At 36.0% G+C, this 25,205-nt stretch overlaps 1 protein-coding gene across 17 annotated transcripts in view; it reads right to left on the bottom strand.

The window, feature by feature from the left end:
- Positions 1-25,205, bottom strand: part of LOC106874729 (uncharacterized) — a 1,612,306-nt gene that overhangs the window by 387,313 nt on the left and 1,199,788 nt on the right. For 2 of the 17 annotated variants that reach the window (XM_052966439.2, XM_089349031.1), the window contains exon 1: positions 4,919-5,052. The exons of 4 other annotated variants lie outside the window; for them this stretch is intronic. The gene's annotated coding sequence lies outside the window, so the exon portion shown is untranslated. Of the gene's footprint in view, positions 1-3,556; positions 3,698-4,914; positions 6,410-25,205 lie in introns of those variants that run through there. 11 more of the 17 variants (XM_052966442.2, XM_089349027.1, XM_089349028.1 and 8 more) reach the window with 10 other exon arrangements.

Here is a 25,205-nt window from a genome sequence, read left to right as displayed (position 1 = left end):
TTGAGCCACAACTTCATTAAAATATGGTAAAAAAAAAAATACCAAATATTGTATTAGTGAGAAATCTGTATTACGTTTCTCTGAATAAAATTCTTCACGAAAATTATTTAGTTAAACCTATTAAAACTGGACACTTATTTCTAGTTTAAGACAAAGTTGCGAAAGGGTAGTCGTTACACAATGATGGTGCTAAGTGGCAGTGCTTGCAGATCTCATTAGGAACTAGAGACACAATACCTTTCCGAAAGCAAAATCTATTGGTTTTCTATGGATTAATGATGTCCAGTGTATGATATTTCAAGACTGAATGTAGAGAATTAAAATAAGTGAAAATTCAGAAAGATGAAAAAATTCCGATTGATAATTTTAATATCTTACATAATAAGGAAAAGGGAAATCATAAATTATAAAAATAAATTTCGCAAAAAAAAAAAAAAAAAAATAGGTTTATAACTAGACAAAAGCCCACTGAGTGAAAGTTTTATATTTCATATATCAAGACAGATTGAACAGATTTGCTATTCAAACCGCTAAAGGGAAAAGAAGCAACAAAAGGTCGATATTATACTTTTGTTGCTTCTTTCATGCTGCTGCGATCATGTTTATGTTAGTGAAAGTATGCCACTACAGAAGGTAGTCGAAAGCTTTCCTTGAGTATACTTGATGCCTTTGAGAAATCGTTACAAGATAAGGAATTAGATTTTCTCAGTTTATTTTTTTGCCACACATTATATATGGCTATAGTAATTAATTTAAGTGAGCCACTACAACCATTTACGTTAGGGAATGGAACGAGTGACAGCTTAAGTAAAAGAGCATATGGAGTTGTTTAGATTTGCAGCGGTTTTAGAGATCGATAAGGGAGGAAGAAAAATGAAACCCAAAACAACAGGACCAAAAATCCCCGATATTCGAACTATTTTCAGTAATCATCTCGATTAATTGCTTATTACACAAGAGATATTCTTACAGAAAGATGGCGGAAGTGTTAGAAGATGGAATAAATGGAGAAGACGATTGAGTGACAGTTGCAATGTTCCATGAAGAAAACGAAGATCCGCGTGTTAAGAGAAGACTTCTTTCGTAATTGTGACATATACAATAGAACAGATCATAATTTATAGAAAACAATAGCTACAAGCGATTTTGAAGGAAGATTAGTTCAGTAGAACCAAAAAGAAACAGCAATCAGCTAACACTATTTCAAATGAATGAAATCGAAATGGCTTCCAAAAATTCAATTCCATGAATTTCCTTCCGAAATCTTGCGTAATTTCCACAAAAAGCTAAATATTATTCCTTATCGCAACTAAAAAATTTTATTTTCCATAAAGACACAGTCACATGTCAATGTTAAGACAGATTTGTTCCGATAATGGTAATTTTCTTTTTCAACGGCTCTAAGAAGGGAGTGTGGGCAGTGTCGTGTAAAAGTGATAGTTGCTTCGTCCTGACCTTGTCATTAACAAGTTAGATATCGCTAGCGTTGGGGAGAGATTTTACTGGATGAATTCCGATGCATTTATTTTTGAAATAAATTTATATACACACATACAAATCTAAGAGCACTGTACGGAATTAAGAAGCTACCAAACGGAGCGCCTCGTGATACTTATGGTTAGTAGTTGGTGACAAAATGTAATGTAGAACAAATAATATTTAGATGTCGTTTAAATGAAATATTGAAAACAGGAGTAGAAAAAGAAAAAATTAAGGCAACATTTCTTCTATTTCGGAAAAATGGTGATAGATAACAGACCATTTCAAGAGAACGTCGAGAATTCGTGAATTCAAAAATCTGGTGTATAAGTTCAAATATCAGTAAAATGAAAAAAAAAAAAGTAACCTTAAAAGATTTAAATGCAACTGTTGGTTTGATGTTGGAATAAAATTTAATGAGATAATGTCAGGAGATTAGGAGCTTAAAACAGAGTGAAGTGAAAGAATTGAAGCCGTTTTGGAATACAGAAAGAATCCCCGTCACCATACCTGTAAGGTAGCGTGCAGGTGGTTTGATGCAAAAAGAAAAAAGAAAATGGGAGGGTATCAGAAATATAAGTTACAAAAGAAACAGGTGGAAAGGGGAAAATGCATGGTGACAACTGTAAAGAAAATGGGCTGAAGTAGGAATAGGCTAAAAAAAAAACAGAAAAGGCAAGTGAATAATAGTTTGAAGGTAAATAGCTAAATGGGTGGAACCGTGAACAAAAAGCAATAGTTGCCGTGGCTTGCTAAATGAAACGTACGTAAAAGAGGAATTGGAACAAGAAAGAATGGAAGGGAATGCAAGAAGGAGAAGAGAAATCATAGATTAAACAAAGACCTATGAGAAGAGAAATTGTTGCATAGAAATAATCTATGAGAGACGATGTGTGTAGTAGCAGTAGATAAGTCTGAATGCAGAAACCCGGAAAATTCGCATCTAGGTATCTAATCACCAAAAACGAAAAGGAAGGGAAAGAGAGAGAGAAAAAAAACTCTCAGATCAGCTTCGATCGATGTATATCTTATATCTTTCTTCAATAATTTAACAGTTGTCGGTGAATAAAGGAATTTAAAATAGAAGAGGAAATAATAAAAACAAATAAAAGAACAAGACAAAGAGAATACCGAAAAAAAAAACAACTACACACTTGATTAGTCAAAATAGATGCACGGTAGTCTGTGTGTGTAATAGCTAGGTACACATGAAACATGAATCGTGTTATATCAAACAGGCACGCGATCAAGTGGCCAGTCATGACAGGGGCACTGGCGATGGATGCACAGCAGAAGCTGATGAATGGAAGGTTGCTGCGAATGCGCTAGTTCGGCTTGTCTTATATGCGTGCACTTTCTCACAAAACGTCAGTGATATCTATTCTGTATACTATAGCTGGGTACTACTCTACCAAACCTATGCTAAATGCTAATAGAATTATCTGTCCTCACAGTGTAAAATTAACTACACCTGCACTTGACACCGTTAACCTGTTTATCATCAGCTAAGGTATCACAGAAAGAAGACTGAAAATGATGGATGGATTAAAGATTACGAATACATACACACACACATATATATACATATATATATATATATATATATATATATATATATATATATATATATATGCAAACTTTATGAACATTTCATATCTTGACCACCTAAGCTGAACTAACAAATTGAAAGCTATTTATCACCATCAAATATCATGTCGATAGTCGTAGACTTTCTTGTGTGTACAGATACATACATGTGTGTGTGTATATACATATATATATATATATACTAATATATATGTACATACAGATGTGTGTGTATATGTGTATAGAGGGAGGGGAGACTGTAAGATTGTTTCTGTATAATATATGTAGGTAGCAAATTTCAATCGTCAATAGCAAAGAACCCAGTCGCAGACAAAAGATATATATTATATTATATTGTATTGTATTGTATTGTATGTATATGTGCGTGCGTGTGCTAGTTAAGGATAACAAACATGAATGCCTTGAATAGTGTGAAAGGAGAATTAATCCCAAAGTTGGTGGAGGGGAAGGAGAGAGGAATGGCACCTACCTTGACTATTGGGTGGGAAGTAGTATTTGTAATGACCGTACACAGTTTTAGAATGCTAAGCGTCTACTTGAAAATTCCTTCGCTTGATGCATGGCTCTATTGTAACGAGCTGCAGTCTAGTAGAAATCTTACACACTCTACATACATGTGTTTCTTTTCCGTGCGGGGAACCTACTCTGCATAAATAAATGACGATGATGATGATGATTACAGTGATGGTGATAATGATGATGATTGTGGTGACGGCGGCGGTGGCGACGATAATAGTAACAGTAATAATAACAATAATAACAATAACAATAATTGATAATGATATAAAGCTACTAATCATAACCAGTTTCCTCCTGCTAGCATCTTACTAAACAACGCTACGACAGTGTCGCAGCACCATTTCTCAAAGTCGACGGCGTGGTTTCACAAAATACTCATCTCTCACAGTCGCTCTCTCGTGAACATTTTAGATTCTGGTACAAGAAGAGGGGAAGAAAAAAAATCAATTGTGTATAGCCTCTTGATGTGAGGGTTCCTCTTCATAGTTATCTATTAGTATATGTATGTGTTGGAATGTATATGTGTATATACAAGTGTGCGCGCGTGTCTACAGACACACACACACACACAGATATATATATATATATATATATATATATATCGATAGTTAAATGAATATATAGGTATTCTCACTCGCACGCACACAAACACACATACAAGCACGCAGATTTTTCAAGCGTGTGTATAAAGTGCTTAATGTGAGGTTTTTTTCCTTTACGTTTATCTTTTCGTTTCTTTCCGGGGGTATGTTGCGGTTAAGTATATACACTTGCGTGTATAGTAATGCCTACCACACGCTGTAAGCAAGCAGCGGCTGCAGTTCGCGTGGATATAATATTTAAACGGTAATTGCTACTAAGCGTTAAGACAGCCAAAGCGATGCATAGAAATGGTGACGTTCGTTAGCGGTAACAAAAGACACGAAAAAAAGAAAAACAAACACAGAAAACGGCAAACGAAAAATTATCAAAGGGAAGTTTATATTCATAACACACACAAACACATGCACGCATACACATAAATAAATATACATATGTGTGTGTGTTTGTGTTTGTTCAGTGTGGTGCTGCAGGTCCACCACAAGCCCTTCATTTTGAGACACGAGATAAGGAATAAGTGAGGGAGAGAGGGGGGTTTGAAAAACTGATCAAAGAGGGGGGAAAAAATCACCAAATGTAGGTAGGTGTAGGGAAACGAAATAAAAAACAAACAATACTGATTATAAGTATCATCAGCAATAACAACAACGATAAATGATAAATAACTACGATTGCGACAACAATAACAACATCATGGTTTGTACATACCTACCTAATGAGAGATTGTCAGGTGTCCCTCAGCATATAGTGGAGAGTTGATGATCACCAAATGTAGTAGATACCCATACATATAGTGGTTGGCGGATAGAGTTGATAACGACAGCGGCAGTGACACCGGAGAAGAGGATGGTGATGATGATGTTGATTGTGGTAAATAATAATAATAATAATAATAATAATGATAATAATCCTCGAGTCTTAAGAGCCGGTTTATCGGGCAGCCAACACGACAGTGATTTCACAGGTTTTCAATTTTTTTTTTTAATATTTTTTTTTTTTTTCTTTTTCCTTTTTGTAAATGTGAAACAAAATGAAATAAAATAGCCAGCCAATGAATATATATATATATATATGTATATGTATATATAAACTGAAGAAGCAAAAAGCAAGATTTACATACTTTTTATAGATGAAATCCTCGTCCTTTCAGGATCGAGTTTGCAATAAGCAATAAATAAAAAGCAAACCGATACAGTTATATCACAACCTTAAGCAAGTGATTATTAAATCGTTGCTAAAGTGGACTTATTCCTGCTACTCGGGTTAGGTTGGCACTGGATGCTAGTGGTTTTGGCACTGTGCACCACCACTGTTTGTGCCGTTTTCTCCTCAGAGAGGGATGCATTCTACCTACGTCGGGGCAGACTGGCTCTCGCGGAGCCGCGGAGAATTAAAACGGTAGCAGCACTTGTTAGCAACTAAATAGAATAGAAACAATTTCCAGTCTCTCGCGCACCATCTTTCAACTCAACATACACATCGACCTAGCTTTCTGCATGTTTCTTTTTCCTTCCCTTTTTTTTCCCCCTGTTTTTTTTTTTTTTTTTTCTTTTTTCAACGTAAATGCAAACAATGTGGGGATCCAAAATACGGAATAGATGAGCGTTAAGAAAGAAAAGATAAATCAGCACTACTACAACAGCAACAACAAAAACGAAAGAAAGAAAAATTGAAAGATAAAAGATATCTGTAATGGATGTGGTGGAAAATGATAAATTTCCAGTTTGCTGTTACTATCTTTAGTCAGTCTCTGTCTTCGATCTGCTATATTCCATTGCAGTAATAGAACAACTTGTAGATAATTTGCTTTTATATTCTAAAAATAAGTAAACCTTGTAACGTTGACACAGCTGGCTAGTTTGTTTTGAACAAGACATACTTCCCTCCTACTTTGAACCTGTAACTAGTCTCTGTCTTGGTAGATGTAATGTCCGTATGGAATGGTGCGGAGCTGTTTAACATTTCCCGCCGCAGTAATATCCTTGTAAATATACATCATAGTAGATAAAATGACTTTTTAATCTTTTCGGCAATGGAAAAACTGATACTAGGTAGTGCCTTCGTAGGCGCAGATTTCGGTAAAAATGATGTCACGGCTGAAGGCAGCCGTCACTGGGGTTAACGCAACAACTAGAATTCCTCAGCAGATATCGTTTGGGAACGGAAAACACGCTAAGGATAGCCATAAATTCTTACGTCTGTCGTGACTAGCAAGAGCAGAAAAATGTAGTAGTTTCATCTTTTGACTGGATAAATAGACCTACATTCATGTTGGGTATACTATTATTTAAAACTATAGACGAAACGGATATTTCCATCAACATCTAAATATCTCCATTCGAACGTATCGATACAGAATGAATTACCAACCACGGAAATTTAATCGGTGTGGCTTATATGTATACATGCGTATGTGTGTGTGCATATACATGCGTGTGTCTGTGTGTCTCGTAATGTGTGTTTTTAGAAAGGTTTCATTTTCATGCTAAGTATGGTTTTAATTATATTCGTTTGTAAACAGAAAAAAAGCTGGAAATGGGTGGGCGGCGCGAAAGCATGTTCAGTCGTATCAAACCCTGACAATAAAAATAACTTAACATGCAATGTTAAATATTCTCTGAAAAATATCAACAGTTATCGGTGTTTGTTTAACATTAATCTTTTCTATTGTCATGTCTCAGCTTTCAATATCCATTGATTCTCCTCCAACACTGTCGTCCTTACTTCTAATACAAAAACAGTTCAATATATGTTTCAATAACTAATATCTGTCTTGTTTATTTGTTGTGAAATGCTTCTATTTGGAATGTTTTTTGAATGGAAAAAAATATTTCATTTATCAAATAAAGAATGAATGAATATTTATCCTCATGTGAAGAACTTTCAGTCTTAAAACTATTTAACAAGCTTATTAGACTTAAAGCCTTTAACCTAAGCTATGAATGACTTAATTCTCAAGTCTCCTTTTGGCACAGCAGGTCACTTGTTAATTACACTCCACTTGACCGACATCGAACATTCCGATTCTTCAGCTTTATAAAACCAATCCTGATTGATTTGGGTCTTTAAGTGGTCAAGAGGTGCGTCAGTAAATGTGTGAAGAAGTGAATCTCCTATATTTTTCCCCACCATTTATCTCTTACCACCTAACTTCTTTACTATTTTAAATCTTAATGGTTCGCTGGGAATGCATTTCACCATTCCAGGGTCAATTAAATAAAGTACTAGTCAAGTACTCAGGTTGATATAATCAACTAACCCTTTTCCTCAAAATAACTGGCCTTGTACCAAAATTAGAAATCACTTTTATAAGGGGTGGCAAATTGGCAACATGGATAGAGAGTTGGAAAAACACTCAATACTTTGTAACATCTGTTCCAGCTCTTTGCATTCTGAGTTCAGTCCTTCCAAGGTCAACTTCGCTTTTCATCCATTCAAAGTTGATAAAATAAGGTACCGGTCAAGTACTTACGTCAGCATAATTGACTAACCCCTTACCTCAAATTTGCTGGCTTTATAAGGCTTATTTTATAAAGGCTGTGAGCTGGCAGAAAATTGCTAGAGTGCCCGAAAAATTGTTTTGCAGGACTGGTTTCAAATCTTTAGATTATGAGTTCAAAGACTGCCAAGACTATCTTTTCTCTTGGGTTGATTAAATATATTTACCAGTCAAATACTAGAGTCTATGCTATTAACTAAACCTTCCCCTTATGCCTAAACTAGAAAAACCTAGCTGAATCATTAGAGTGTCAGACAAAAGAGACCTGGTTAAATTTCTTCTGGCTTTTCATATTCCAAGTTCAAATCTTACCAAGGTCAGTTTTGTTTTTCATCCTTTCGGGGTTGATAGGGTCAATGTCACTGGCTTACCCCTCACTCAAAATTGTGACTAAATTAGAAAATCATTATTTTTAGGTCAGTGATAAAATTTGAGTTCAAATACTGCTGAAGTCACAACTTTGGCCTTAATTCTTTTTTTCTTTTTGTGGGGTGTGGTAATAAAGCAAGTACCAGTAATATACAGGGCTTCGATTTAATTGACATCTCAACCAAAAACGTATGGCTTTGTTCCAAATTTTAAATAATCATTGGTAGACATGATACTATAATCTGCAGCCTAGTTTTGAGTCTTGAATGAAATGGTTTCATTTCTGCCTTCCTTTAAACAAGCATAAACACAAAAATCTCTCATTTCTCCTCCGCAATTTATTTAATACGGCTGTGTAGTAAGAAGTGTGCTTCCCAACCACATGGTTTTGAGTTCAGCCCACTGCATGGCATCTTGGGCAAGTATCTTCTACAATAGCCCCAAACCAACCAAAGTTTTATGACTGGATTTCATAGACGGAAAATGAAAGAAGCCCATTGTGTGTGTGTGTGTGTGTATTTTTTTACTTGTTTCAGTTTCATGAATGTAGTTATACTGGGGCATTGCCTTTAAGAATTTTTTGTCAAATAATCCCAGTACTTTTTTTTTAAAGCCTGGTACTTATATTATTGGTCTTTTTTGCCAAACCACTAAGTCATGAGGATGTGAACACACCAGGACTGGTTGTCAAGCAGTGGTAGGGGCCAAACACACACACACACATACACATATCTATATGATGGACCTCCTTCAGTTTGTGTCTACCAAATCCACTCACAAGGGTTTGGCCAGCCTGATACTGTAATAGAAGATACGTGCCCAAGGTGCCATGCAGTGGGACTGAGCCTGAGCCATGTGGTAGGTAAGCAAGCTTCTTATCATACGTCACACCTGTGCCATGTATGTATCATCATCATCATCAACATCATTTAACGTCCGTTGTCCATACTGGCATGGGTTGGACAGTTTTAATGGGCTGGCATGCTGGAAGGCTGTGCTAGGCTCCAGTCTGATTTGGCTTGGTTTTCTACAGCTGGATACCCTTCCTAACGCCAACCACTTTGAAAGTGTAATGGGTGCGTTTACATGCCACCAGCACAGGTGCCATTTGCATGACACTGGTATCTGCCATGACTGTGATTTTGCTCAGCTTGATGGGTCTTCTTCTCAATCACAACATAATGTCAACGGTCTTGGTCATTGCCTCTGTGAGGCCCAACACTTGAAAGGAACTTGGCCACTTGCTTCCATGAGGCCCAGCACTCGAAAGGAACTCAGCCATATATATACACACACTTATATATTATCAGGGCTGCCTCAAGGTACCGGCAGTTCAGGTAGTCGCCCAGGGCACCATGTGCTGGAAGGGGTAGGGTGCGCAAGGAAATTTCCATGGCTGTCAGCTTGTACACACTGAAGTTCAGCTTGCCAGGACAAAGTTCAGGATGCCAGCAACCCTAGGGCCAGCCCTGTATATTATATATGTAGGGTTAAAATCCAGAGTGTGTCCTCTTGAAGTACATCTGCTTTTTCCAGTATTACAATCCAGCCTGTAGTTATTGTCATTATTGCATTGATGTGAGTTGAAGATTCTGGAATTATTGTTTACAAAGTTATCATATAAAAAAAGAAACAGGAATCTGGAAAATTTTCTGGTATTATTTATTCACCATTACACATGTTTCATTTGCTAATAGGAATCACAGAATTGCACACGTTGGATGTTTACCCAACAAGTACGATTCTGTGATTCCTATTAGCAAATGAAACATATGTAATGGTGAATACAGATTCCTGTTTTGTTTTTTTTTATATCTCTCTTATCTCTTTTACATGTTTCAGTGACTAGACTGCTGCCATGCAAAGGGCACCACCTTGAATTTTTAGTCGAATGAATTGATCCCTGTAGTCATTTATATATCTTTTTAAAACCTGGTACTTATACTGTCTGTCTTATGGGGACATAGACATGCCAACACCAGTTGTCAAATAATGATGGGGGACAAACGCAGACACAAAGACACACATACACAAATATATACAACAAGCTTCTTTCAGCTTCTGGCTACCAAATCTATTCACCAGGCTTTGGTGGGCCCCAAGGCTATAGTAGAAGACACTTGTCCAAGGTGCCACACAGTGTATATATATGTGTGTGCATGCAAGCATGTATGCATGTATGTGTGTGTCACTGTGTCTTTACCTTGATGTCATATGCTAGTTGTAAATGAATGTCACTGTCGTGCAAGCAGTGTCATTTGTTTCTAGTCTTTTGTGTAAACATGTCTGGTCACAGGTAATATTACCATACTTGGAAGCAGGTGGTGGTTGGTGACAGGAAAGGCATCCAGCAAAAAAAAAAAAAAAAATCGCCTCAACGAACTGTGTTCAAACACATGCAAGCATGGAAATGTGATTGTTAAATGACGATGATGATGATGGTGAGATGATGACGATGCTGCTGCTGCTGCTGATGATGATGATGATGATGGTGACGACGATGACAATGATGTTGATGATGATGATGAGATTATGCTTAATTAAGACCAAATATTTTTATCTATTGGCACAAAATTGTATTTTGTGCTGATGCTGCGAACCAAGTACATCTGGTCATTATTGTTCATCATCAGCAATATCATCATCATCATCATCATCATCATCATCATCATCACTATCATCCTCCTCACCAACATCATCGTTGTTTCTACTATTCTATTCTGACGTGGGTCATGCAGTATTCTTCATGGAGGTAGATTGTTTATGGCTTGCTGCCCCAACTCTGTCACTAACCCTTACTTGTTTCCAAGCAACATAATATTTCCCCATGACTGAATGTGTTTTCATGGAAGATTAGATGATGAAAACACTTGCTTACAAGTGTCACCGGAGGCGCAATGGCCCAGTGGTTAGAGCAGCGGACTCGCGGTCATAGGATTGCGGTTTCGATTCCCAGAGCGGACGTTGTGAGTGTTTATTGAGTGAAAACACCTAAAGCTCCACGAGGCTCCGGCAGGGGATGGTGGCGAACCCTGCTGTACTCTTTCACCACAACTTTCTCTCACTCTTTCTTCCTGTTTCTGTTGTACCTGTATTTCAAAGGGTCAGCCTTGTCACACTGTGTCACGCTGAATATCCCCGAGAACTAACGTTAAGGGTACACTTGTCTGTGGAGTGCTCAGCCACTTGCACGTTAATTTCACGAGCAGGCTGTTCCGTTGATTGGATCAACTGGAACCCTTGACGTCGTAAGCGACGGAGTGCCAACAACAAAACAAGTGTCACCTGATATGAAACAGAGTTCCATCTCATACTCATATATATATACACACACACACATAAACACACACACACATATACATACATGTATACACACACATGCACACATATATACACACACACACATATACATGTGTATAATGTGTGTGTGTGTATATAAATATATTTTGTGTGGACCACTCAGTTGGTTATGACAATGAGGGTCTCAGCTGATACGATCAACGGACCAGGTTGTTTGTGAAATTGACGTGTAAGTGGCTGAGTACTCCACAGACACATGTACCCTTAACGTAGTTGTCAGGGAGATTCAGCGTGACACAGAATGTGACAAGACTAGCCCTTTGAAATACACGTACTACTCAATTTAGCCAGCTGAGTGGATTGGGGCAACATGAAATAAAGTGTCTTGCTTAAGGGCACAATGTGCTGCCAGGAATTGAACTCAGACCTTATGATCATGAGCTGAATGCCCTAACCACTAAGCTACGCACCTTCACCACCATATGTATATATATATATATATATATATATATATATATATACACACATGTGTGTGTGTATACATACATACACACATGCACACATACACACACACAAACACATGTGATGGGCTTTTTTCAGTTTCTGTTTACCATAATCCACTTAAAAGGCTCTCCTATAATATAAACATATACATGTATATACTTATATACTTACATATATATAGATGTATATGCAAACATACATATATATGTACATATATATATGCACATATATATATATGTACATATATATATATATATATATATATATATATATATATATATGTGTGTGTGTGTGTGTGTATATATAAACACGTATCTATGTATACAGATATATACACTTGTATATTTGTATGTATATATTTACATACATATACATACACACATATGTATAAGTGCAGGGGTAGCTGTGTTGAAGAAACTTGCTTCCCAACCACATGGTTCCGGTTTCAGTCCCACTGCTTGGCATTTTCGGCAAGTGTCTTCTGCGGTAGCTTTGGGCCGACCAAAGACTTGAGGAATCGATGCTAGATGTGTCAAAACAATTGTCATGATTAATAATAAATTCTCATATATTCCATCTTCCGTATTTCATTTGCCATATATATATATATATATATATATATATATATATATATATATATATATATACATATATATATATATATATATATATAGGGTGTGCAAATCCAATGGGGGTCTTAAAAGACATGTTAGGATCCACAATGAGCAGAACTTACTTGCAGGTATTGGTAGTGCAAACCAGAGGTGCAATCTGTGTGGGTGATTTTTTCAAAACACTGTCTGGTTTAAAAAGCCACATCAGACGCCATGAAAGGGCTAAGGTGTAGGTGCAGGAGGTGGTCAAACTCTGTTTAAGGAGTAGACAACCACCATATATATATACACGTACATATTTACATATAGGTGTGTATATATATGTACATATTTACATATATATATGTGTGTACATATTTACATATAGGTGTATGTATATATATATATATATATATATATAAACTTACTATTCACAAAAGTCGCGATGCGTGATGTTCAGTTGCTCAATAAATGAAAAATGTATTAAATACTACAAAACGTACACATAGGACAGACACAGAAAGATCTTAATTCTTCATCAGTTATTGACCAAAAATACTAATACTCAGTTTCATACCTTTAGTGATACGACTGAGAACTTTGTATATCAGTAGCACCTGCAAGATTTGGGTAAGAATTAGGGCTCAAGCAAACAAGACAATACAGGGTGGATGTACGAAAGTAAGCAAATGTAATTTGAAACAATAAACAAAGACATACATATGTATAGATGTATGTATATGTGTGTGTATGTTTGTGTGTGCATATTTACACGCACACACACACACACACACACACTCACTTATTGAGTGTGTACACCTATACCACCTTCGTTTTGGGATCACCAGTACTTTATTACATATACACAAGTATAAATAAATATATATACATATACATATATGTATTATATATACATCTATGTATATATATATGTATATATATATATATATATATATATATATATATTCACACACACACACATATATATATATATACATAGACACACGCAGGCACACACACACGCTCACACACATGGACACACACTCACACATGCACACATACACACACATTAATAAGTTTGAAAATGGAATGATTCATTGGATATAAATTAATTAACATTGCCTACATTTGTTTCACTTCACACCCAATTTAAATTACAAAACATATATAATAATATAAGTTTGCATTTTATGTATCCTGGGTGGAAAATCTTCAGGGCAAAATGGACATTACAGAGTTTACATTTTGTTCAATTGGAATTCTCCAACAGACTATTTATTTAATCTTTATTTTATTTATCTATTATTATTAATATATTTCATTCTTTTCATTATTTATTATTATTCTTTATTTTTATACTTTATTTTTATTCTTGTATACTTTAATTCATTATTTATATTATTGTTATTATTATTATTATTGTATTTAAACAAAAATTAAGATATTAATACATGCACACACACACACACACATACATACAATAAGCACGCTTTCATCTGCTTAGTCTGTTGGAGTATTTCAACTGATCAATTTGTAATTTAAATTGGGTGTGAAGTGAAACAATTGTAGGCAATCTTAATTAATTAATGAATTAGTTTATATCCATTGAATCTCTCCATTTTCAAACTTAATAATATTTGATGTTTTATAATGTATTTATCGAAGAAATATCTTCAAAATGTAATATATTAAACCAGGGTGACTTGTGCACAGCCGGTCCCTGTCATAGAGAGGATTGGCTTCCAAGAGTCCTGTGCTGGTGCCACATAAAAAGCACTTGTGCCAGTACCATGTTATGGAGCCTATGCAGTGCCATGTGAAAGCACCCAGTACACTCTGTAAAGTGGTCAGCATTAGGAAGGGCATCTAGACATAAAAACCATGCCAAATCATACTGGAGCTTGGAGCAACTTTCTACCATGGCAACTCTGGTCAAACCATCCAATCTATGCCAGCATGGACAACAGACATTAAATGACAATGATGATGATAATACATTCATATATATATATATATATATATATATATATATATATATAAAACTAGAAATAAGATCTAAATGCCCTTGTAGCCACAAGAAGCACATGTCTATGCACTGAAAGGGGAGATAACTGCCCCACAGTGAGTGAGATCACCATACTAGTCTAGCTTCACTTTGAATTAAAGCTTATCAAACCATCACTGGATGTTGGCTAAATCTCTTCTGTCAGTAGATAGTATTTGTCATACGAATCAGTGGCTGATCTAGCAAAATGGTAACATGAAAATTATAAAATAACTGCGGTGGGTATAAGTAATGAAAAACCCAAAATGGCTATATGGGCTTTTAGTTTTTATTTCTAGCAATGTAGGTGCTACCTTGCACCATCAGTCACAGTTAGTGACAATTGAATTTTTCCTTTTTGGTTTTATATTGCATATAACTGTCTTCATCTATATATATAAATATGAGAATGTGTGTCTGTCTGTCTGTCTGTCTGTCTGTGTGAATCCCTAAAACTCGAGAACTACGCAACCAATTTCATTCAAATTTTACAGATGCCTTACTTAGGGTTCCAGTTGTGTTTTAGTCAAAAAAATTGTTTAACTTCTTGCAGAGTTCGAGCCCACGGCAACATAATATCTCCTCCACTATTTATGTATTACGTGTCAAAAGTGAAACAAAAACACTCATGTCAAATACTTTCACTTTAAAAATGAAACTATTCCACTAACTGAAACAATCACATTTCGATACTGTAATGACAGATACTTTCAGAGAGAGAGAGAAAGAGAGAGAGAGAGAGAGAGAGAGAGAGAGAGAGAGAGAGAGATGTATATGTATACATATAGATGTATATGTACACATTATTCCTCTAACTGAAACAATCACATTTCGATACTGTAATGATAGATACTTTCAGAGAGAAAGAGAGAGAGATGTATATGTACACATATAGATATAGATATATACATATAGATATAGATCTATATGCATACATGTATATGTATACATATGTGTAGATGTATATATATATAGATGTACATGTAATATGTACACATATATACATATATACATATATATACATGCATACAGATATCTATACATATATACACCCATCACACACATACACATGCACACAAACACACACATTAGTCATTTGTTTTCTTATCCAAAACTACGTCAAAAGTACTGAATGGATCTTTATGAAATTTGGAAATTATATTCTATGCATAACGGCCATAACTCCCATGAAAATTCATATATTTTTGATGTTGATGAAATTTTAACCCTAACATAATAGATGAGCATTATTTGTAATTCAACGGTACAACAGTGTAAGACTACCCTTTCAGATATACTTACATTGTGATTTCTGCAATGTGGTGCATAAATTGTCAAATAAATGAGACGCATCTTTGCCTCCACTGATTCACTTGCAAAGTGTTGAGTAAAATTATTTCGTTGCAGACCTCCTTTGAGTCTTTTTATTATCACTGCGACACACATAGTCCCCAGTTGGTAACATTGATTTCAAGGCCTTCCCAGATGAGAGACTGGTTGTTCTAAGACATTTATCAATTGTAAATTTTGTCTGCAATTTGGAAATTATATTCTATGCATAACAGCCATAACTCCCATGAAAATTCATATATTTTTGATGTTGATGAAATTTTAACCCGAACATAACAGATGAGCACTGTCTGTAGCTGGTCTTCTCTTGGAAGAGCCCTGCTTCTCACATGGACAACTGTATGTTGGCTGCTCAAGAGTGGGCAGCAAAAAAACCTATTTGCATATGCTCCACAAGGGAAAACAAGGAACATTGTTTACAATGAAGTGTTATAATCACAACAGCAAGAAAGTATGTACATGATCACCTTCATTTACGAAACTTCATTGACTTTCATATATTTATATTGATATACATATATATACGTGTGTTTGGGTGTGTGTGTGTGTGTGTGTATATATATATATCTATATATAAAGATGAGAATGTGTGTCTGTCTGTCTGTGTGTCTGTGTGAATCCCTAAAACTCGAGAACTACACAACTCTCTTTTACAAACCCAGTGAAAATACATATATTTCATATGTCAAAGAAATTCAAGCAATACATATAACACCAAAGTTAAAAACATTCCCAACAATTCCGCAATCCCCAACCTCCAGAGCTATTGAAGAAACTGTTATCATCAATCAACTGACCAAGATTCCTAACATTTGCAAAACAAAATTAGACAATACGACGCTGTACTACAGATGACATCATTTGGAACCACAAGAGATTTAACTGAGGCAGCATTCATCCAAACTTTCAAGATCCAACCTCAGATTTATCATCGCATTGTCTCTCTACTACCTCTGTCAAATGAATCACCAAAATTGGTCTTTCATTATTTATAATCTGTACCTGTTTGTTTGGTTATGAAATAAAATACACAAAACGTGTTTCTGAATTACGTGTATTTACTTTATATACATATGAGTTGAAAACTTTCTTCTAGCATTCCACTTAATGTCTATGTTCCATGCTGGCATGGATTGGAGAGTTATTAATGTAGAAATATGGTATCGTAGCTACTAACAGTTGAGGGTTGCGTAGTCTAGACGGCGTTTTTAGATTTCATTATTCTCTTTAACCCGGGCAAAGCCGGGTATTTCTGCTAGTTATTTTATAATTTTCACACTAGCATTTTGATGAATCAGACAGATTCATATGATAAATACTAGATACTGACAGCTGAGATTCAGCCAAACCATCCAGTAATGGAGTAGTTACCATTGATTCACTTTAATTCTAAGCGAATCTAGACTAGTATGGTGATCTTGCTTACTGTGGGGTGGTTATCTTCCCTGTCAGTGCATAGATATATGTTTGTTGTGACTATAAGGGCTTTCAGCTCTTATTTCTAATGATGTACATGCTACTCTGCACTATCAGTCACAATTAGTGACAATTGAATTTTACCTTTTTGGTTTTATATTGTGTTCAAGAACCTAGTGAAGGGTGTCAGCAAGAGAATCTCAAATCTATCCTCAAGTCAAGAAATTCTCATAGCCCCACTGCTACAATGAAGCACTGGTGTTCAGTGGGTTTTAAGGACAGTATCTCCTACATGCTGGGCCCTAGCATCCACAAAAGGGAGCACCGCCAGAACATCATTTGGTTTGCCCCAATCTTCTCACTCAATGTCAAGACTTGTGTGTGAAGAATATTCTTCAGGTTAATGGACAAACACTTCATGCAGACACATAGGTATTGATGTTTGTTCAATAGGCACAACTTAAAGGTCTCCTTTAGTTGCACATCCAACATGTAAAGTATATTAGCTAACACCCATAAAAAGAGGAAGCCAGTTGCTCTTGTAGAGTGTACAATGTATGTCCAGAGGCAGGGGAGTGCCAGTGCTAAGTTGACAGAGTCATCTATGAGGCTGTGGTGATGCCCAGGTCTAGCGACCATAGTAATAACAGCAATGGATCATCCCACAACATCAACAGTAACAGCAGCAGCAATAGTGGTGGAAATACCAACACTGACACCAATGATCCCAGCACAAGCTCTATCATATATATATATGGACGTTCTGAGGGGGTGATATTATGCTTCCATTCATCTTCCCACGGGCTTTGACAATGATATGAAAATGTTAAGAGGGGCTTTTTATTTAAACAGTTTACATGAAAGTGTTCAAAACAGGTAGTGAAATAAATTTATAATTATTTTAAGTTCATCAAAAATCATGGTTGTATAGAAGCATATATGCAGAAGGAATCATACTAACACACGCACACAAACAGGTACACACACATGCGTACACACAGCACCCTGACAAATACAAATCACACGCATACACACACAAATGTGCACACATATACATGCACCACCCTGCTAAATATAAAATAAACACAAACACAGACCCATACACCCACCACACTGAACTCTAAGACCAATCAAAAAAGCTCCCCACACACAAACAAACGCACATATATATACACACACATAGAAACGTGCACAGAGACACATGCACATTCACACCATTTTGAACTTTAAGACCAGTCCCAAAAACCACTGAACGATGATAGACTAGCCCAGAAACTCAAAAAATCATTTTTATTCCACAACACTCCCCCTACCAACCAGCCTCCCACACTATTTCTAAAAATAGTAAATATTTCTTATACACACACTACAAGACACGAGATGAAGGATGGAAGGGTTGGTCATTCCCCTAAAATTCTGTATAAATACTTAAATATGATACCTACTCTATACATGCTTCTATACAACCATGATTTTTGATGAACTTAAAATAATTATAAATTTATTTTACTACCTATTTTGAACACTTTCATGTAAACTTAACATTTTCCTATCATTGTCAAAGATTCTATTTTTTAGCATTATCTTCTCATTATCAAAGACTGTATAACTGTATTTTAATACAACTATGATAACCATTCTTTAACACAACAAAGCTTATACAAAGCTTTACATTTTACCCCAAAGAGAGCACGTGTAGAGTTCTACTATTTAGATTCAGTGTATCCTTTCAAATGCCTTCAATCTGGCGCACTAAGTCCGGAAATAACTCTGTAGTTAATAAATTTCCCTCGGGCGGACGTCCTGTGTGTAGTTCTGGAAATTATATTTTATAAATCGACAGACTACGCTGATGATCTTGCCGATATTTACTTATGTAAATATTAACAGGTGAAACCATGGTACGTAGGTTAATCGTTTTTTTATTTAGTATTTTTTCATTTGTCTTGCCCTTTTACAGTCTGTTGTGTCGCAAAATTTTTTCTGAGAACATATTCTTCGTAGCATATAGGAGTCCACTTTTGCTGGTCATTCCTCTTATTTTTGTATGTATATATATATATATATATATATATATATATACACACACACCCAAGAGTTAAAGAATGGTGTAGATAAGATCCGGGAACATATATTTCATAGCAAGTGGAACCTCAGAAGTGGTAAATATCTTAGTGATAACTCCCGAATTAATATTTTAAAATCTATTCTAGGCACAAGGTCTGAAATTTTGAGGGAGGGATCCAGTTGGTTAGGTCAACCCCAGTACAAACTGGTGCTTAATGTATCAACCCGCCAAAAGGATGAAAGCAAAGTCAACCTTGGCAGAATTTGAACTCAGAATATAAAGACAGACGAAATATTAATCTCTTTATTGCCCACAGGGGGCTAAACATAGAGGGAACAAACAAGGACAGACAAAGGGATTACATCAATTACATTGACCCCAATGTGTAACTGGTACTTATTTAATCGATCCCGAAAGGATGAAAGGCAAAGTTGACTTTGGCAGAATTTGAACTCAGAATGTAAAGACAGACGAAATACCATTAAGCATTTCACCTGGCATGCTAGCGTTTCTACTAGTTCGTCACCTTAGAATAGTGAACAACAATTGAATAAAGAAACAGCTGGAAATTTTTTGTAGGCTGAAACAGTTTCAAAACAATCCACTTTTGGTAACTTTATCTTAATTCTATTTCTTGTCTTTCTAGCTCAAGGTATAATGCTTGACCAAAGTTATTTCAGTTTCTAAACCAAGTGAGGTGGGGTTTTTTTTTAACCTTTCTCTAAATCTCGCATATGTCGCAAATATTCTTCAAATCACATTCTCCCATAAATTTCTCATTTTATTGTTAAGACATGATTATTCCCCACCACCAACACAAGAAAGAAAGAAAGAAAGAAAGAAAGAAAGAAAGAAAGAAAGAAAGAAAGAAAGAAAGAACCCATCAACTTCCCCTATTCTGAAATGGCAATTCATTTTCAATTTCTATCTGGCAATTCCTTTAACTACTGTCATCACTGTTTCATCAATAACCCAATACTTACTTCATCATTACTTTGCCATGACATATCTATCTCACTTTGATTAAATGCTGTGATTGCCTTCACCACGTATATCTCACTCGTACATCAAGCATTCAATCAGTTCACGCCTTTACAATATTTTCCTTTTCGAGATCAATCACAAGTTTTATTACAATTCATCAAAAATATTTTATGAGGGTGGGCTGAAAAGTTCTTAGGCTGACTATGAAGGAGTGATGCTAGAGCTGTGAAATTTTGCATATATCAATTTCAAATTTTCTTATTAATAACTGCATTGTTTCTCTCTTGATAAACTGACATCTGTTCAAAAAACACTTCATAACTAACTAGTAGTGGCTTCTCTTGAAAATGGGCAAAATTTGCCATTGTGACTGTGGCTTTATACTGGTTGATCACCCCCTTGTTCACCTGATTTGGATCCATCTGACTATCATCTGTTCCCCAAAGATGAAAATATACTTGGCTGGGAACCAGTATTGCATTGATGATGGTTTCATATCTGCTGTGGCTGACATTTTTGACCATTAGCATGAAAGCTTCTCCACCAATGGGATCCAAGTACTACAACACTGATGGAAGAAGTGTGTGGGCAACAGGGGGGGACTATATTGAAAAATAAACCTCATTTGGTCACATTCCATCCAGAGTGTCTCGGTCAGCCTATGAACTTTTCAGCTGACTGTTGTATAATGCTATACATAGAACACCAGAATAATTTAAACCAAAACCCATTTTATATTAAAACAGAAAACTATTTGTGTGTGCATGTGTGACATAGTAAAGGATAAATAATGTGCTGATGCATTAATGGAGCTAGTTAATTACATGACCTTTCAATATTGAAGGTATCCTTGAATGCATAATCAAGCTTATTGTGTTCAATGAAGTGATAGTGGGGAAGGCTTAGCAAGAGTTATGGAGTTTATGAGCTTAAAAAGGCATTAAAAGAGCATGTGGAGGAGCTACAGAAGGGAATCAAAACTAGGGCACAAATCTAAATCATCTGGAGATTAGCAGCTATGTGTGCGTGCATGCTTGCTTGTGTGTGCATGAGCATGCACGTGTGAATGTGTGTGTGTGTGTTTGTGAATGGAGAAACTGCACTTGTCACATGCAACTGATGATGGCAAAGAATCAGTATATATTTAATTTTCACTACTGGCTTTTGGTGCCCATTTTGATATCAGCTCTACTACTTCTGATCAAACAGTGTCTAACATGTGAAAGCTGCATGGAGAAAAGACTGCATTGTAGTGGATTGCTACATTAATTCATCCTGAGGGAATAAAAGGAAAAGTTGGCTATGGTACATAAGAACTAGAACCAATATTGCCACACCTTTACTGATTCTGTCACTTGATTGCATTATTTATATAGAAACACACACACACACACACACATACATACATACATACATACATACATACATACATGCATGCATAATACATACATACATTACATACATACATTACATACATACATACATACATATGTGTATACATGCATGCAAACATACATACATACATACATACATGCATACATTACATTACATACATACATACATACATGCATACATACATATATACATACATACAGTACATACATACATACATACATACGTGTATGCATGCATACATGCATGCAAACATACATACATACATACATACGTGTATACATGCATGCATACATACATATATACATATATACATACATACATACCATAGCCACTCATAATAAAAAGGAATACTGGTGAAATGTCCCAGTGAAGATTTCAATAAAATGTAAGCACAACAGACCTGATATAATGATTTGGGATAGAGAGGAAAAACTGTGTACAGTTGGGGAAATCAGCTGCTCTGCAGATGTTAACATAAAGTTGAAGATCAGTGCAAAAGAGACTACCTACGCTGAACTATTGAGAAATCTTCAGTTACTCTATTCAGATTATAAATTCAGGTTTATACCTGTAATTATTGTAACACACTGCCTAACTTATATATAACACACTTGGGCAAGTGTCTTCTACTATAGCCTTGGGCCGACCAAAGCCTTGTGAGTGGATTTGGTAGACGGAAACTGAAAGAAGCCCATCGTATATATGTATGTGTGTGTATGTTTGTGTCTGTGTTTGTCCCCCCAGTATCGCTGTTCGGCAAAAGACACTGATAGAATAAGTACTAGGCTTCCAAGGAATAATTCTTGAGGTCGATTTGCTCAACTAAAAGGCAGTGCTCCAGCATGGCCGCAGTCAAATGATTGAAACAAGTAAAGAGTATACACTGCCTAAATACCAATCTTGAGAAATTAAGCTTCTGAAAACCAGAAAGGAGAAAGCTAATTCGAAGACTACCGATCCAACCATCGCTGAAACTGTAAAAATCTGTAAAACTTTCCAAAAGTTTATTATTTAAATATATATGAGCATGTCTAGATATGCAACTAAGTGCATGAGAATGCATACATAAAGCAAACCATACAAATCTGCACAGATACATACATACATACATACATACATACATAGGTAAGAAAATAATAAAATTAATGTCAGCCACACAATTTTTGTTGATGACCTAAAGCTATAAACATGAACATCATCAAGAGACAATTACAACTAGTTACAACGTTTTTATGGGATTTAGAAATGGGGTTTGACAAGATAAATGTTCATGCATGATAGTCGACCATGGAAGGATTGTTGACCAGGCAGAGAACATAAGCATCAATGGCTTGTTTATCTCCCATATCTCTAATAATGAAAACTACAAGTATTTCAGAAGTGATGAGAATTTTGCACACATTAGTGTTGTGACTAAATCCAGAATAACAAAAGAATTCTTCTGCAGAATCTGGAAAATAGGAAACTCAGAACTATGTGCATGTAAAAAGATCAAATCTTACAATGCGTTTGCAGTTGCAGTACTAGTACCAGCATTGGTATATTAGTCTGGACACTTGACAAGATCCACAAGCTGGACATCACAACTAGAAAGGTACTGACCACCACTGGTATATTCCACATCAAAAGCAACATCAACTGGATCAATATGAGATGAAGAGATGGTGGTAGAGACATAATGTCAGTACAAACAGCCTTTGAATGATGCATTGTATCACACAGACAATACCTACTGAACATACATTAAAGAAAGAAATGACTACATTATATGCATATGAAAATGTGAGAGCAACAACATCTTCAGAGCAGAGTAGGGAAAAAATTCCTGACTAGATACCCTGAGAGTACAACTGTCTCATGTAAGCCAAAGGAGGGTGGACTGGCCTACCTAAACAGAAGCTTGGAGAAGAAGCACAATCATACTAGCAAAAAACAATGTATGGGTACACAACTCATAAGCTAGAGGAGAACAACAGTATCAACAGGAAGGGTAGCCTTTCTTGGATCTGCAGCAGATACATTACATCCCACCTAGAAGGACATGCTTTGCTATCGAGGAACAAGAGATAGCTACTAAATTCCTGATAAATAAAAGGGACAAAGATACCACCAAACTGCCATGTTGTGGTAAAAAATGTTGGCTTTGCTATATTAGTGCAGAAAATAATACCAGAAGTTGCTCCAAAATGTCTATGAGATACTATCTGTCCCTGAGGCATGATATAATTGCAAAAACTATTTACAGAGTTATTTGCAGGAAGGATTGCTCTGACAGATACATACATGAAACTTGCCGCAACCAGAACATATTTATACCTTTAAAAATAAAGAATACTGGTGGAATGCTCCAATAAAAACAGCAATCTGGTGCAAACACAACAGACCAGATCTTGTGGGACAGGGAACAAACATGAAGCACTGTTGTAGAGGTCAGCTACCTAGATGTGAAAATGCCATCAAGAGTCCAGGAAAAAAAGAGAGCATTTATGATGAATTGCTACAGAACTTGTAGCTCTTGTACCCTGAGCATAAATTTTCATTTGTACTCATCAGCATGGTCCATTAGGACTATTCTCCTCCCTGAACCACTCCCATATTTCTCACCTTACACCTCTCCATTGTGGTATTTCTCTCAACTGTACCTCCACTCTTATTTATCAAGCATTGCATTCCCCCCACCACCACCTTTCACCAACTGTTACTCCTCTTTTGCCCTCTATGAAAGCAGCCACACTGCCCTTCTTTCCCATAACCCACTTTCCATATCCTTTCTTATGCTCATCTACATCGAGAGTTTGATCTGGACCTCCATTACTACTTCCTTTTATCTCTTTCTTAGCAACTCCTATCCACCTCTATTTATAACTGGAGTAAGCCATGGATCTCCTCTGCAGCAAGACACCTGTGTTTGTTCTTACTTTAACTCTTCAATATATGGCTTAAAACCACCTCTCCCTTTCAAACACACCACATTTAATAGTAGGAGCTTTTTTTCTTTTTATCTCCCTGTTTTTCTTCTATCTTGGAAGTAACATGGCAATCAGCTGTAGAAACCATGTCAAATCTTACATTAAAGCTTGATGTAGCCTTCATGGAAAGTGGATGATGATGATGATATATATATATATGTGTGCGTGCATAAATATATACATAAAGTCATACACATATATTACATAGGTGCAGGTGTGATTGTGTTTTAATAAGTTTGCTTCCCAACCATATGGCTCTGGGTTCAGTCCCACTGCATGGCACCTTGGACAAGTGTCTTCTATTATAGCCTCGGGCCAACCAAAACCTTGTAAGTGGATTCAGGAGACAGAAACTGAAAGAAGCCCAGTATATCTATATTTACATATGTGTGTGTGTGTGTGTGTGTTTGCACCTGTTTTGTCCCCACCACAGCTTGACAACCAGCATTTGTATGTTTACATCCCTATAACTTTGCAGTATGGCAAATGAGTCCAATTGAATAAGTAC

The sequence above is a fragment of the Octopus bimaculoides genome, chromosome 3, assembly GCF_046866305.1.
Source record: "Octopus bimaculoides isolate indiv1 chromosome 3, ASM4686630v1, whole genome shotgun sequence".
In the NCBI taxonomy this organism is placed as follows: Eukaryota; Metazoa; Mollusca; class Cephalopoda; order Octopoda; family Octopodidae; genus Octopus; species Octopus bimaculoides.
This window is presented reverse-complemented; position numbering and strand designations above follow the sequence as displayed.